This window comes from Macrobrachium rosenbergii, chromosome 15, assembly GCF_040412425.1.
Source record: "Macrobrachium rosenbergii isolate ZJJX-2024 chromosome 15, ASM4041242v1, whole genome shotgun sequence".
NCBI lineage: Eukaryota > Metazoa > Arthropoda > Malacostraca > Decapoda > Palaemonidae > Macrobrachium > Macrobrachium rosenbergii.
This window is the reverse complement of record NC_089755.1, coordinates 29,028,864-29,044,565: the sequence shown is the minus strand read 5'-3', so window position 1 is coordinate 29,044,565 and position 15,702 is coordinate 29,028,864. Positions and strand designations below refer to the sequence as shown.

Sequence of the window (15,702 nt, the reverse complement as noted above, 5' to 3'; positions counted from 1 at the left end):
TCATGTAAATTTGGAGATGTTATGCCTTTTTTAATTGCAAAACAGGTTCCGTGACCAGAGAGTTGTGCTCATGACCATTTTCAATAATCTGTTGTTCAAACTGATGTACTTTATAAAATAGACAATTACCAACTTTGATGACTTCAGTGCTTTTTATTTTGTCGAACTAATAATTTAATAGCCTTTAATTATTAAGTTGTGGCATTTTTGTTGGAATTGATAATTTAGTTCTACTTCGTCAATGTAATTAACTTTTTGCCAATTTTATTATCATTGCATTTTGGCTCAACTTGATTCCACTTTCTATTCTGCCAGTTTTATATTTTACTGAAAATAATTTTTTTAGATGATGTCATGACTTTAGTTGCATTTTCACGTAACTTTAAATTAGTGCAAAAAAATGTCTGAATAAATACTTGATTTTTAAATAGCAAGTCTTATACTGCTTAGCACCTGTTGACTTTCAATGGCTAATTAACGCACAGCACCAGCAACTTAGGACGACTGACTTAAACAATGGCGCGATTTCTTACGTCTATTGAATCTAAACTGTACAATACTTAATGAAGTCAATCTAATTTTGGTTTACTACAGTTTGATTGCGCACAATAATTTGAATAGTTTCGTGAACCTCTTATCGCGTGTTTTTAGGGCTTAGCTCATCAAGATTATCTGTACACAGTAGGTCTACTAAATTTTTAGTTCTGTAAGAAAGTTTTATACTGAATTTGGTGCTGTCTTCATTAACAGTAGTTTACATTTTTTTTCCTCTATAGGGTACAAGTTTATTTGAAGATATGAATATTCATCTATAATCTCAAGATGTCCTCCTGAACAAGATATTTACAGGAATTTCATTACTAAACTAAAGACATTTAACTTTATTCTATTCAAAATTACAAGTTATCCTCCAGTCTTTGTTGTAACAAGATAGTTAATTACACCAAGACACACACAGCCCCCTCAAAAGCAGACGAGTGACCCAAATACCTAATAAATCGTCTTATGGCCCAACACCATTCAATGTAAGTGATTGAGTCAGGTAAATGGTCAGAGACGTGCAAAGCTACTATCCTCCTACCCAATTCTTCCTCCCCCAGTAGGGCAGCAGGTCGGACTAACGTCAACCTCCACCGTACACGTGGACCACCAGGCCAGTTTAGGTCGTGTGTGATACTTCTTACAAAATCATCCCATTGCCAGGCAATTAGAAGTGTCGAGCCTCTGATTCAAGTGTCCTTCAGGAGTTTTAAAAATAGGATGTTTTCTCAGATGTTTCAGCTTCCAGTTTTACAAAGACAGAAAATTTTAGTTCCAAATCTCATTAGAACATGGCTACAAGTCTATATGAACAGCAGTGTCATTTGGGCTCGCAAACAAGCATTACTATTTCGTGATGGTCATCAGGACAGGATTAAGAGTCTATAAACAAAACCTTTTTGATACTAGAACAAGGCTGGAAGATTAAAGAAATGGTGATGTCATTGTTCTCTTAAAAAAAAAAAACTGCAGTTTCATATTGACCACTATAAAAGTGAAAATAATGATTGCTGTTTCATATGCCCGCTATGAAAGTTGCCGTTTGTTCATTAAATCAGTACTATCATTCTACAATCATTTTAAGGTGGACCTTGAAGTGTTAGAGACCTGCGAGTTATAGTTAGGGGCCCCTTTTGATTCTAGTGATAAGTCTTCCTACAAAAACTCCACCACCAAGGAAAATACTTGGAGCTTGAAGTTTTCATTTCCTATCATCACTTCGTGACCTACGAGCACGGATCCGGGAAAAATCCAGTTAAGTTTACCGTACTTGATGTAGAAAGCACGCTCTGACTTGTCTTAAAAATGCTGATGTTAAATTGTCGAAAAACGCCCTCGAGCTAACTAGATTTATTTTTTTATGTACAGATGATAAGTTCAATGAAATTTTAAGTATCAGGAAAGTTCATTTACTTACGTGATTCAAACAAACATCTCACTTTTCCAGCAATCTGATTATCTCAACTTGTCTTTTGCCTTTCATTCCTTCAAAGACAGTTGCACACACATCTTACTAGAAACTATAAAAGTACACCAGTGTTTCTTACAAGTAGAGCTGAAATGAATGACTTCTCCAGATTTACTTTCATTTTACCTCATTTTGTCACTACTTTAATCCAAATTTACCCCATTTGTCTCTCATGTCAAAACCAGCTGTTTCTTTTGTTCTCGATCTGAGCTGTTCTGGTAGCTAATGATGCAGTTACACATATACTAGACCATTAATTTTTTAAGAAACTTATTCTAAAAACGGCTACTTTTCAAGATAATACTAAACATACTGCCTGCCTGTACTACTACAATATCTGCTTGGAAAAAAAATCATAAGTCCGTGGAATAGACTTTTTTTTAATGAACCAAGGACATTGAAAACACTTTTCAAATATAACGACCAGACATACAAAAATCATACCACTAGACTAAGTGATCACAAATGAAATGAAATCACAAACTAGCAGAATTTCTTGGCAAAAGACTTCCACAGTTTCTAGGAAAAAGGAATATACAAACCATCACCCCTTCTGTGCCATAAAAAGCACATTCTACACAAAAATCAAGAACTTATGGGCTTTCTCTATAGAAAGCTCATAAAATAATACAATTCATGGAAAAATCTTTACGACTAAACTCTCAAGCTAATGGAATTCCTAGGCAAAACTCCCAAGCTAACTCTCTCTGGGAAAATAAACTCAACGTACCTAGGCAAACCTCTAAAGAATTTACAGGTTTGCTATGATAAACTCGCGAAGTATAGTAAGTACAGGAAACAAACTCCCAAGCTAACTCTCTCTGGGAAAATAAACTCAAAGCTCCTAGGCAAAATTCTAAAGAATTTACAGGTTTTCTATGATAAACTCGCAAAGTATAGTAAGTATAGGAAACAAACTTATGAGGCAACAGACTTACTACGCAAAAAACCAAGACTTTTGATAAAAGTTACACAAACTAACATCTCCTGGATGCAATATTCCACAAACTGACGCTCTCTGAATGCAAACCTACCACAAGACAGAAGTAAAAACACAAAGCCTTTGAAAGCAGTCTCATTACTGTCACGGACAGCCAGCCTTATGAAGGCAAACTTGCCTCAGACGAACACCTTCAAAACCCAAAATCACCAGCAAACAAGACCCCTTAATGTTTAAGTATTGTGAATTAATAGATTTTTCTGAAACCAAAACCACCGCAAAGTAACAGTCTCTAACCCACCGCTGTCATAAACAACCTGAGGCAAAGCAGCCATCACAAACTAACAAGACTTCAAGAAGGCAAAAATATAAACTAGTAATAGACTTAGTAGACTTCGAATGAAAATCGTCACAACCTACAAGAATTTGAATGAAAATTTATCACAACCTCGAAAACTTTCTACATGAAAAACCATCACACCCTAGAAGACTTTGAATGAAAAATTATCACAACCTAAAAGATTTCCTGAAGGAGAAATCATCACAACCTAGACGACTTTGAATGAAAAATCATCACAACCTAAAACACTGAATGGGAAATCATCACAACCTAAAAGATTTTCTGAATTCAAAATCATCACAACCTAAACGACTTTCTTAATGAAAAATCATCACAACCTAAAAGACTTTCTGAATGAAAAATCATCACACCTAAAAGACTTTCTGAATGAAAAATCATCACAACCTAAAAGTCTTTGATTGAAAAATCACAACCTAAAAGAATGAAAAATCATCTCAACCTAAAAGACTTCCTGAATGAAAAATCATCACAACCTAATAGACTTTCCGAATGAAAAATCACAACCTAAAAGACTTTCTGAATGAGAAATCATCACAACCTAAAACTTTGAATGAAAAATCGTCACAACCTAAAAGACTTTCTGAATGAAAAATCATCACAAGCTAAACGACTTTCTGAATGAGAAATCATCACAACCTAAAAGACTTTCTGAATGAAAAATCATCACAACCTAAAAGACTGACTGAAAAATCATCACAACCTAAGTCTTTGATTGAAAAATCACAACCTAAAAGACTTTCTGAATGAGAAATCATCACAACCTAAAAGACTTTCTGAATGAAAAATCATCACAACCTAAAACTCTTTCTGAATGAAAATCATCAAACCTAAAATTGAAAATCATCACAACCTAAAAGACTTTCTGAATGAGAAATCATCACAACCTAAAAGACTTTCTGAATGAAAAATCATCACAACCTAAAACTCTTTCTGAATGAAAAATCATCACAACCTAGAAGACTTTCTGAATTGAAAAATCATCACAACCTAAAAGACTTTCTGAATGAGAAATCATCACAACCTAAAAGACTTTCTGAAGGAAAAATCATCACAACCTAAAAACTTTCTGAATGAAAAATCACAACCTAAAAGACTTTCTGAATGAAAAATCACAACCTAAAAGACTTTCTGAATGAAAAATCATCACGACCTAAAAGACTTTCTAAATGAAAAACCATCACAACCTAAAACTTACTGAAAGAAAAATCATAATCTACAAGACTTTCTGAATGAAAGAATCATCACAACCTAAAAAAAACTGATTCAAAAATCATCACAACCTTCAAGACTTTCTGAATGAGAAATCACTAGAACCTAAAAGCTTTCTAAATGAAAAAATCATCAAATAATAAAACACTTTCTGAATGGAAAAATCATCACCCCCTAAAAGGCTTTCTGAATGAAAAATCACCACTACCTTAAAGATTTTGAATGATAAATCATCACAGCCTAAGACACTTTCAGTAGAAAATTATCTGAAGGCAAAATCATCACAACTTAACAGACCTCCGAAATGCAAACCAACACTTACTGAATGCAAAATCATCACAAACCAACAGACTAACTGAATGCAAAATCACCATAACCTAACAGACTTCTTGAGCATAAAATATCACAAACTAACAGATTTCCCAAATATAAAAGTATTATAGAGCAACAAGAGTTCGGGAAGGCAAAAGTACCATACAACGTTTTCTAAGGGCAAGTGGACAACTAAGTAACAAACTTCCTGATGGCAAAAGTATCAAAAAACAGACTTCATGAAAGCAAAAGTATCAGTAACAGATTTTCTAGAGGCAAATGACTATAAACTCTCTGAGTCCCCAGTTCATAAAATATGCACTGGATCATAAACAGTCACTAAGAAAACTTCCCAGATCCAAACTGGCATGAACCAAAGTTTCAGAAGCCCCAGGCTTCCTTCTAGCATTAACTTATCCTGTGCTGTAAACGCTATGACATGAAACCAAGATCAGTGATGTAAAATGCCACTCTATCATCATGCACTGACAAGGAATTCCTCAATAATTACCTGAGCTTGCTTGAAGCTCAGGTCATTACAAGAAACACAAATCTGAATGTTGAACCCAGTACCACAAACTGACACTAGTCAAACACTGGGTTTATGTACAAAACAATCGCAGTCATATTCTAATGAAGCAATGATATCTGAATACAGAACTTTTAAGTACCAAACAATCACAGACGCATACTTTGTGAATGACAAACACCATTAGTATCGCGAATTAATCCTGGATTTATATTCTTTCCGCCACGAATCAACATTTTTCTGCCAACAAGGCTACCCCATCACAAGCAAACACTCGATGAATTATTATGAATAAGTACAGAGTAAAAATCTTTCATTATAAAGGCCCTGCGTACACCAAAATCCACCATCATAGAACTAAGAACACAAGATAATGCCTTATCGCTAGGACTTCCATAACCCAAACTATGAACATTGACACCATTATAAATGCTAAATTTAAATCTTTAAATTTTTTTATAAAAAACTACAACCGAAAACTAACGCTTCAGATTCCAAAACATCACATACAAAGACTCAAACCCAGACCCATCATTACGAAGTTGACATCTGGAATACAGTACTAAGTCAAGAGCTCTTCAGCAAGCTTCTTGTATACAAATACCGTACTAAGTGCAGTAAATATTGTAAACTTCAATCTTCCAAAAGTCCAGGAGGTCAAAGCAGAGACATTCCTTATGTAAATTCAGTGACATCATGGAATGTGCAGTTTTTACAGAAAGGAAAATTGCGCACCAGTGTAAAAGTGAGAAAGTACATAACCAACATCCTAATCCTTGTCTTAAAGCCAAATTAACCCAAAATCTGATATAGAAACTGTTAAATCAGCTGTCATTCTAAGGTTCAACAAGACAACTTTGTAGCATTGAAAAACTACGCCAATTCTACATCCAAAAGTCGTCGGCGAAACTAAAGTAGCAAATCTCCACCCATGAAATTCCTGAAAACTGTACAAACATTTATTGTATATCGCTGCTACAGGTACTTATGGTATTTACTAAATAGCAACAAATTTCATTAAATCACTACACTGTCAACAAAACCTCATCAGAAAAGCTGAAAACACTTGAAAACTACTAACCCTCGTAAACAGGAATATGTTTGTGTAATTTCTCTGAAAAAGACAAAAATGATAAGGATTCCATTATCAGTAACATTGTCGTCAATGCCAGGAAAACCATTGTTCCAAAACTTAGCTTTTGTTCCACACAACCCTGAGAATTCGACAGATTATATGGTGCTGTATTTGATGTAACACTATAACCAGCCATTCCAGTATATCATAGACTGGTATGTAAGTTCCATCTTTAAGACATCAAATTAGTACGCTTCTGTCCATTCTGCGCCTAGTAATGCAATGAAATTCCAACCAAGATTGACTTTTACAAACCCGTTTTTTCCTAATTACTGACAATGTAATGACTTTATAAGTTTCACACACACGTACTTCTAACTTTAGCCGTCGTGGTATTTATCCCTCCTTTATGTCAGGTACACAAATGAAATGCCGGCCTAAGACGGTAAGGTGTTTAAGCCCCAAGCTGGTACCCCCTTTTGAAACGACGGCGTGTGTCCGGAATATAATTAAAAGTATTGACTCATATAAAGTAGATTCGAAACCAAAAAACCAGTATGATAAGTCAATCTAATTGAGTTCAGTTTGCAAAATGATTACACCTTAAGACATCTAGCAGTGTATAGACTATATTCAATACCTCTAAAGTAGATTCCATGTAAACTACCTTAAAAAACCAATATGTAATACAGTCAATCTAATTCCAGTTCAGCAAAATTTGCAAATTCTATTGAAGATAGTAACCCAGCACGCATTACATGTTGTTATATGTATTAGTTTCCCAAATTACATCAACAAATTTACATGAAACTGGTCAGAAAACAGCATTTGAAAGTTCAATAGTAATAATTAACCTAAAGCAAAATGTTGACAGGTCAAGATAAAATCATCACCAAACAGACAACTTTTCTTAGGTAAAAATTTGAAGTCATTCACATCGATTATTTTTACATCTGACTATACTATAACAATTTAGACACTTATTAGTAGTGGAAATAAGTCGATTTTATACTTTAAAAAATTAATCAGATAACCATATCGACAAATATTTACAAGCAAATTTGCCCACAAAGCTCTAAGAACAGTATTCTATCAGCTACAAAGCCAACCTTATGACGGCTATTACGGTCGAAAATATATATTGTAACCACGTATCTGTTGCTAATTATTTCCTGGTTTTTATGACATTTAATACAAGGCTTATCTGTAACAAGATATGGGAGAAAAGCCCTCTGTGAAATCACAAAGAAAACCTGGAACAGAATGCCTAATATGTTTAAGCCTCCCAGATGCAACATATTATTCATAGAAGAGCTGGACTAATTCTTTTGGGTATTTATAACTGAACATTGGTACATATTCTGGTGTATAACATCTACATGCTAGGTACACCAGCTAATAAGATATTACATGTCAAGTAAACATTCAAGTACAAAACAAGGACAAAACTATGTCATATGAGTGAATGTAAACCGTGGCATATCTCATTGCTAACCTTACCAGGTCCTCTTGGACTTCCTGTTTATAACTGGATTTTTTTTTTTTTTTTTGACATCTGAGAGAGACTTCAGCAGTGGCAGGGGAAATGAGACATGGAAAAGCACAGGGGAAGTAAAGACTTCCCATCCAGGTAATCAGCGCAGAAAAGGTCTCTGAATCAGTTTCGAAAAACCTCCAGATGTCTGATGGGCTTCCTCTTGCTGAGAAGACTCTTAGACGTTCTCCTCGAGTCTGTCTGATATGCTGACCCCAAGGACTCCTTTATTTTCTCTCTCTCCATTTTTCTGTCTACAAAGATATATTTCCTGTCATTTATCTACACAATTTTTATAGTAGAACTTCTGTACTTCAACTGACGTCTCTTTGATAATGAACGATAATGCACACAGGGATTCATGTTCTGAACTGCTTGGTTTACAGATTTATGTTTCAACATTGCTCAAGTTCTCATTTCGTCCTCAGCACTGAGAGCAAGAAGCCTTCTTTCTCAAACTATGACAGCATGAAAAATTGCTAAGATCATGAAACGAAACTGTGCAGAATTCACAGTACAAAACTTTTAAAATTTGCAATGAAAAAATAACGGCATAAGCATGAGGTTGCACCCAAAAGTTTACCACACTTGAATACCCTGATTACTGTTATTATGGACATACTGAAAACCCAAGACCGCCAGCAGTGAGACCTGTGTGTGTGTGTCGAAGTATCAGCATGAGCTTCACAAAAGCGTTTAACATACACGGGGCGCCTCCAGCAACGCATGTGAAGTATGTAAATTACATAGGTCAGCTTAAGCGGAATATGTATAGAAGTCACATAAGTTAGTTTCGAAGTGTGAAGTGTGAGGGGTTACTTGAGCATAGTGCTCAGAAAAAGAGAGAGAGAGAGAGAGAGAGAGAGAGAGAGAGAGAGAGAGAGAGAGAGAGAGAGAGAGAGAGAGATCTTAAGCAGAGCATGTATAGACGTCACATAAAAGAAGTTTCGAAGTGTGAAGTGTGCGGGGTTACTTGAGCATAATGCTTAGAGAGAGAGAGAGAGAGAGAGAGAGAGAGAGAGAGAGAGAGAGAAGCTCAGTATATCTGTGTGTGTGTGTGTGTGTGTGTGTGTGTGTGTGTGTGTGTGTGTGTGTGAGAGAGAGAGAGAGAGAGAGAGAGAGAGAGAGAGAGAGATATCTGAGAGGTAGAGAGAGAGAGAGAGAGAGAGAGAGAGAGAGAGAGTAGAGAGAGAGAGAGAGAGATATCTGATGGTAGAGAGAGAGAGAGAGAGAGAGAGAGAGAGAGAGAGAGAGACCTCAGTATATCTGTGTATGGTAGAGAGAGAGAGAGAGAGAGAGATATCTGTGTATGGTAGAGAGAGAGAGAGAGAGAGAGAGAGCTTCTGTAGACGTGGGCCAATTGGAAAAATTTGGAAGCATTATTTGTTGCTACTGGGGTTAATTTTCTTTTCAGGCCTCTTTTACTGATATGAGAATTCTGAAAAGGCCCTAATTACCCTCTTCTAGTTTAATAAGGTTAAGGAACAAGATGAGAACTGAGCACAAAGCTGAACTACAGAAGTCCTAGTACAACAAAATTAAGGTACAATTCAATATTACATAATTATTCTAAGATTTAAACTTAGAAAACCCGTTTTTATCAGAATAAGAGCTAATGGAAATATCATATAAATAAAGTTCAGTTAGAACTGCATTAAACATGCCAACATTCACAAAGATAATTTCTACTTAAACCTACAAAAAAATATAATAATAATAATCATCCCCATATGTCAAGAAACTGCAGCATCGGGAGCTATAAAATGAACTTTCATTTCTCAGACAATTTACGGTAATGATGCTGCTGTCATGAAATATAACTTTGTTAAAGTATAACAAGCATTGACTCAAATTATTTGGCAATGAGCAGAGACATACTCCTGTCAATATATCAATTCTAATTACTAGTCACAATTTATTGGTGCTCTGAAATTACCTGAACATAATATGGATACTTTCTTGAAGGACTTCAAAGGGTCTTTCTTGGGGGTAAGTGTGCGTATAATTACCTTTTCTTTTACTTTCCATCAAACTCCTTCAGTTATCCTACCTCTTCTTTCCTTTTACTTTCCATCAAACTCCTCCAGTCACCCTACATCTACTTTCCTTTTACTTTCCATAAAACCTCTTCAATTATCCTACCTCTACTTTCCTTTTACTTTCCATAAAACCTCTTCGGTTATCCTACCTCTACTTTCCTTTTACTTTCCATCAAACTCCTTCAGTTATCCTACCTCTGCTTTCCTTTTACTTTCCATCAAACTCCTTCAGTTATCCTACCTCTACTTTCCTTCTACTTTCCATCAAACTCCTCCAGTCATCCTACATCTATTTTCCTTTTACTTTCCATCAAACCTCTTCAGTTATCCTACCTCTACTTTCCTTTTACTTTCCATCAAACCTCTTCAGTTATCCTACCTCTACTTTCCTTTTACTTTCATTCAAACCTCTTCAGTTATCTTACCTCTACTTTCCTTTTACTTTCCATCAAACCTCTTCAGTTATCCTACCTCTACTTTCCTTTTACTTTCCATCAAACCTCTTTCAGTCATCCTACATTTACTTTCCTTTTACTTTCCATAAAACCTTCTTATCCTAGTTATCTTTCATTCAAACCTCTTCAGTTATCTTACCTCTGCTTTCCTTTTACTTTCCATTAAACTCCTTCAGTTATCCTATCCCTACTTTCCTTTTACTTTCCATCAAAATTCTTCAGTTATCCTACCTCTACTTTCTTTTTACTCTCATTAAACTCCTCAAATAATTTCCTTTACTTTCCATCAAACTCCTCCAGTTATTCTACATTTACTTTCTTTTTACTTTCCTAAACCTTAGCTTTCCATCAAACCATTTTCAAAAAACTCCTTCAGTTATCCTACCTCTACTTTCCTTTTACTTTCCATCAAAATTCTTCAGTTATCCTACCTCTACTTTCCTTTTACTTTCCATCAAACTCCTTCAGTTATCCTACCTCTACTTTCCTTTTACTTTCCATCAAATTCCTTCAGCTATCCTGTCTCTATTTTCCTTTTACTTTCCATTAAACTCCTTCAGTTATCCTACCTCTACTTTCCTTTTACTTTCCATCAAAATCCTTCAGTCATCCCACCTCTACTTTCCTTTTACTTTCCATCAAACTTCTCTAGTTATTCCTACCTCTACTTTCCTTTTACTTTCCATCAAACTCCTTCAGTTATCCTATCTCTACTTTCTCTTATTTTTTCCTTTTTACTTTCCATCAAACTCTTCAGCTATCCTATCCTTTTTAAACTCCGTCCATCAAAATTTCCTTTACTTTCCATCAAAATCCTTCAGTCATCCCACCTCTACTTTCCTTTTACTTTCCATCAAACTTCCTCAGTTATCCTACCTCTACTTTCCTTTTACTTTCCATCAAACTCCCCCAGTTACCCCGCCTCTACTATCCTTTTACTTTCCATCATACTCCTCCAGTTATTCCACCTCTACTGTCCTTTTACTTTCCATCAAACTCCTCCAGTTACCCTACCTCTTATTTTCCTTTTACTTTCCATCAAACCCCTTTAATATCCTACCTCTTCACTGCCCAAGTTCTTATTTACTCCAAGTTACACATCTTAATTGTAATGTCTTCTTTAAGCCACAACTTCGCAAACAGCCAAGAAGTCTATTCGGAAATTAAATTTCTTTTATCACACAAGTCTGAAAATATTTACTGTATTAGCGAAAAAAAATACTGACTAGTTTCCCAAATGTTGATCCTAAAGAAATTCTACCTATCAACGTAACGTTAGGTAGCATAAACCTTAGTCATATTAGCCTTTGCTTATTAAATCATGCACCACAAAAATCTTTGTTGATAATGCAGAACTGAAGTAAACAGAACACTTCTGAGTTTATATATATACCTAAGATACCTTTCTTAACGATAGTAACTCTTGAAAGCAATTTCAATTTAAGTTCTCTTATTAGTCATAGAATTAAAGGAACTTTACCCCCATCCCCTCTGTGTGACACATTCAGTTTAAGTATGACTAATTCATTTATTTACATTATCATTTTTAGTGATTCCTAACTCCCCTTCAAGTAACACAATTTGAGTTTGCTTGTTAAAACATATGTACAAAGGAAACAATGTCAATTTGGAAGTTTCACAAGTCAGCAGTGTCTTGAAATATGCAGATGCCATGACAATAGCGCTCCTGATAAGATATTCAGCAGTCCTTAACAATATTCATTTTAAATCAAATTATTTTTGATATTCAACAATATTCATTATTTTCACGAACTTGTAGAAAATATCTAAGCAACGTTTTACAACTTGAAAATTATGGCGAGGTTTCCATTTGTCAACAGATTTGCGATAAAAATACAGTAATGAAATCTTATTCTCAAATATATCATATCCTGAAATGTATAATTGTATATACCTATATTTGTGGTATCTTTAATTAAAACTAGACTTTACGTAACCTGCCTCTAAGCATAAATAACAATGCTTAACTAATTTAACTCAGAGGTAATTCATTAACTGGAAAAAATTGGGTTTTAAGGCTACGAAAAGTTTAAGAGAAGCTTTGAATCGAAGAAAGCTATCAGTTATAATCGGCACTTAAGCAGAAAATGTTAGCTATTCCACTAAAGTAATACCTAGCTGGTTTTATGCCACAATACTATTCCTAATCCTGACTGCAAAAAAAAAAAAAAAATTATAAAGTCAGTTAAACTTATCGCTTCTAACTACTGTAATGTACTACTAACTATTAATCAGGTGAATTTCAGTTAAGTACCCGAAAATAACCAAAATGGCCTGTTATTAACTTCATAAAAACTAGTATAGAAAGCTATGTACCAAACTAAATTGGTTACAACATCAAATCCAAGAGCTATAGGTGACTATGTATAATGAAAAATTCTGTAACCGGTTTCCTAACAAGTGATATTAATCATGTAAAAAAATGATCTTTAAACATGCTAGACTACCCTATGTAAAAGTCAAAATAAAAGTCAAAATGTAAGCATGACACCCTAATTAACTGGTATACAATTGATAAAAATGTTACTCAAATTAGCACAAACTGAAGCATCTTGAATTTCTTGATGGCTGATATTAAAACAGTTTTAAGTAAAAAACATCTATGTACCATGAAATGTTCTACCTGATAACTATTATTGATCTAATTAAGCTGTAAACGTCGGAACTTACAGGGCAGTGGATAGACTATACTTAATTCATAAAAAAAAATCCAAGTTAAAGATGTATCCTAATATATACAGAACTCTCCCGTATGCTTAGAAACCAAAGTTTTGACTTTGGAACTACAATACCAAATGCTGAAAATAGGCACTATTATGGCCCTAATAAACTAACATGGACAACATAAACTCAACCTTTCCTAGTTTAAATTATGAAAGGATGAAAACGATGGTTTCGTATACCAATGTATGAACCTTTCTAACAATTTTGTAGTGGGATAATTTTTCCTGCCGCTTCTCCTTCATTGCTAATAGTTGTCATTTGTTAACCACCAAATTCTTACAAATTTTAGGAGATCTGATACAAACAACGAAGCAGCCTCTTAAAATGAATGTTCTTCAACGGCCGATTTTCTTAACTTGTCACATTCATGCTCTTGCAAGTAGTCGATTTTCTGAAGAGACGAGGAAGAAGTCAGTCACATCATATAACACTGGAATTCTTTAGCTTACAATTTAGTGAAATAAAAGACATTTGGTTTTATAGCCAGGAGCAAAGTATCCTATACTTTGGCCACCTATATTGAGAAGAGCACACATGAGACAGGCACTTTGACTTACACTGAACATTTGCAGCGTTGTATCAAGGACACATTACTGAAATTCTGTTTAGTTAACGCTCCAGGAACTCTTATTGTGGTGAAAAATAAAGGATTTCAATACAAATTCCCGTTTTAAAAAAGTGGCAGAGGCTTCTTATTGTAAACTCAGCAAAATAAAGCTATATTATTATTATTATTATTTATTATTATTTTATTATTATTATTATTATTATTATTATTATTATTATTATTGCTGCTACTTTGTCCTGGTTATAAATTAAGCCACTTTTATGTTATCTACTAAAATCTATTAAATTTAGTTCTAACAGTGCTCCAACCCTCTCTGGTAAGTCTGAAATCTTCTATGTACTCCCCTAGTTAGCTCTGCCATTTTCAGCAGAAAGCCAACTATTGCTCTCACTAACTTACTCTCACAAGGAAATTGTCAAAAACCAAACCAGTTAATCATAACACTAAAACTGACCTATGAATACTGGAGGATTATCAGACTAGTCATCGAGGTTGAAGTGATCACAATACAGTACTAAGACTTATTTTATACAAAAGTTATGAGTACTAAAGAGCTCTACTTACAAGTCTCATTTTTCTATTGCAATTTCTTTTCCTTAATCAAATTAACTATCTTTTTAATAATATTCTAAGAGGTGTTGGTACTGATAATCCACAAACTTCAAAGTGGGAAAACTAATAGTTTCGGCTTAGTCCACAGTCCAAAAATTTGAATTGCGCTATTTTTGAGTTCCAGTAAAATATTCTGACACAAATCTGTACTTTAGACTCAACACCAAGAATTTCTATCCAAGGAAACCTTATTCTACGATTTTCAGTTTGTATTAGGCAAATGATAAGGTCCCAATCTTGCCTAGTCCTTTACACGTATCTGGGCACAAGTAAGGCGTTTCCATAATCGGTGCAGGTTGCACTGGTTTGAAAACATTGGTAATAAGCCTTAGTCTGAGCAACACAGTATGACATCAAACCTTTGCTTTCCAGCTCAGTCCGTTCTCTTTAACTGAATGTTCCTTAAATGACTAATACGAGTTTGAAGACTTCTTTTCTCCAGTAACACCTTGTGTTGTCCAACGATTTTTTTAGCTGCCAGTTTTAAAAACAAAGCACCTGAATAACCCGAACCAATTCAGTATCTCTGATTCTTGAAAAACTAACCGGTTATACGAGAATATGAAACGAAAAAGATTCCTTTGTACTTTTAAGGAATGAGGGACATAATTACTGTACATCAATGCGTTCTTTGATTATCACTATCATCGTCATCATTATTGCTATTACCCTATCTCTCTCAGTCATCGATAAACCTTTCGCTCAACTCCGAACCCTTTCAGGTAGTATAGTGGATAGTACAGTATTCACATATGCTTGTTTTGCCCATGGGCACTAATCTGGATCAACAATTATTCTAAATCTTCCAATACACTAAGATCAAGATTTATGAGACAAATTATCTATTACATTAACTTCTAAAAGAGCGAATTTAGACCATTCTATTCATTGCTTCCAGAACATTACTTTCATGATTAATATTTCAGGATATATGAAGTGACTGTTACATAAGAACTAAGAACAATAATATTTCTTATTGTACAAGTAGAAATCTACAGAAGATTCAAACAGCTGTAGTGATGAAATGTTGCAGAATCTTAAAGTATGCCATAAAAAACGAAAACTATAATAGGCTTTCCTCTGATAACATGGATTGGATTTCTACCTCAAATCTGCGAAGGAACTGTGGCCAGTGGTCTGTTCCAAATCTGCATTTGAGGTGAATAAAGATTATAAGCTCTGGGACTATCTTTAAATCTGCAAAAGAGAAATCATACCATCATCTGGTAAGTCCTACATCATCATTACATTACCTTAACGAGACTACAGCCACAATTCTAGACGTTTATACTCCTACTTACACGCCCCATATTGG

General features: G+C 34.6%; 1 long non-coding RNA gene across 1 annotated transcript; it reads right to left on the bottom strand.

Annotated features, from left to right (window-relative positions):
* Positions 1-2,376: 2,376 nt before the first annotated feature.
* On the bottom strand, positions 2,377-4,111 carry LOC136846491 (uncharacterized). Its single transcript, XR_010855412.1, has 2 exons — positions 3,878-4,111; positions 2,377-3,847 (listed from the first exon to the last, which is right to left on the bottom strand). It is a non-coding gene; the product is annotated as an uncharacterized lncRNA (long non-coding RNA).
* Between the last annotated feature and the right edge of the window lie 11,591 nt (positions 4,112-15,702).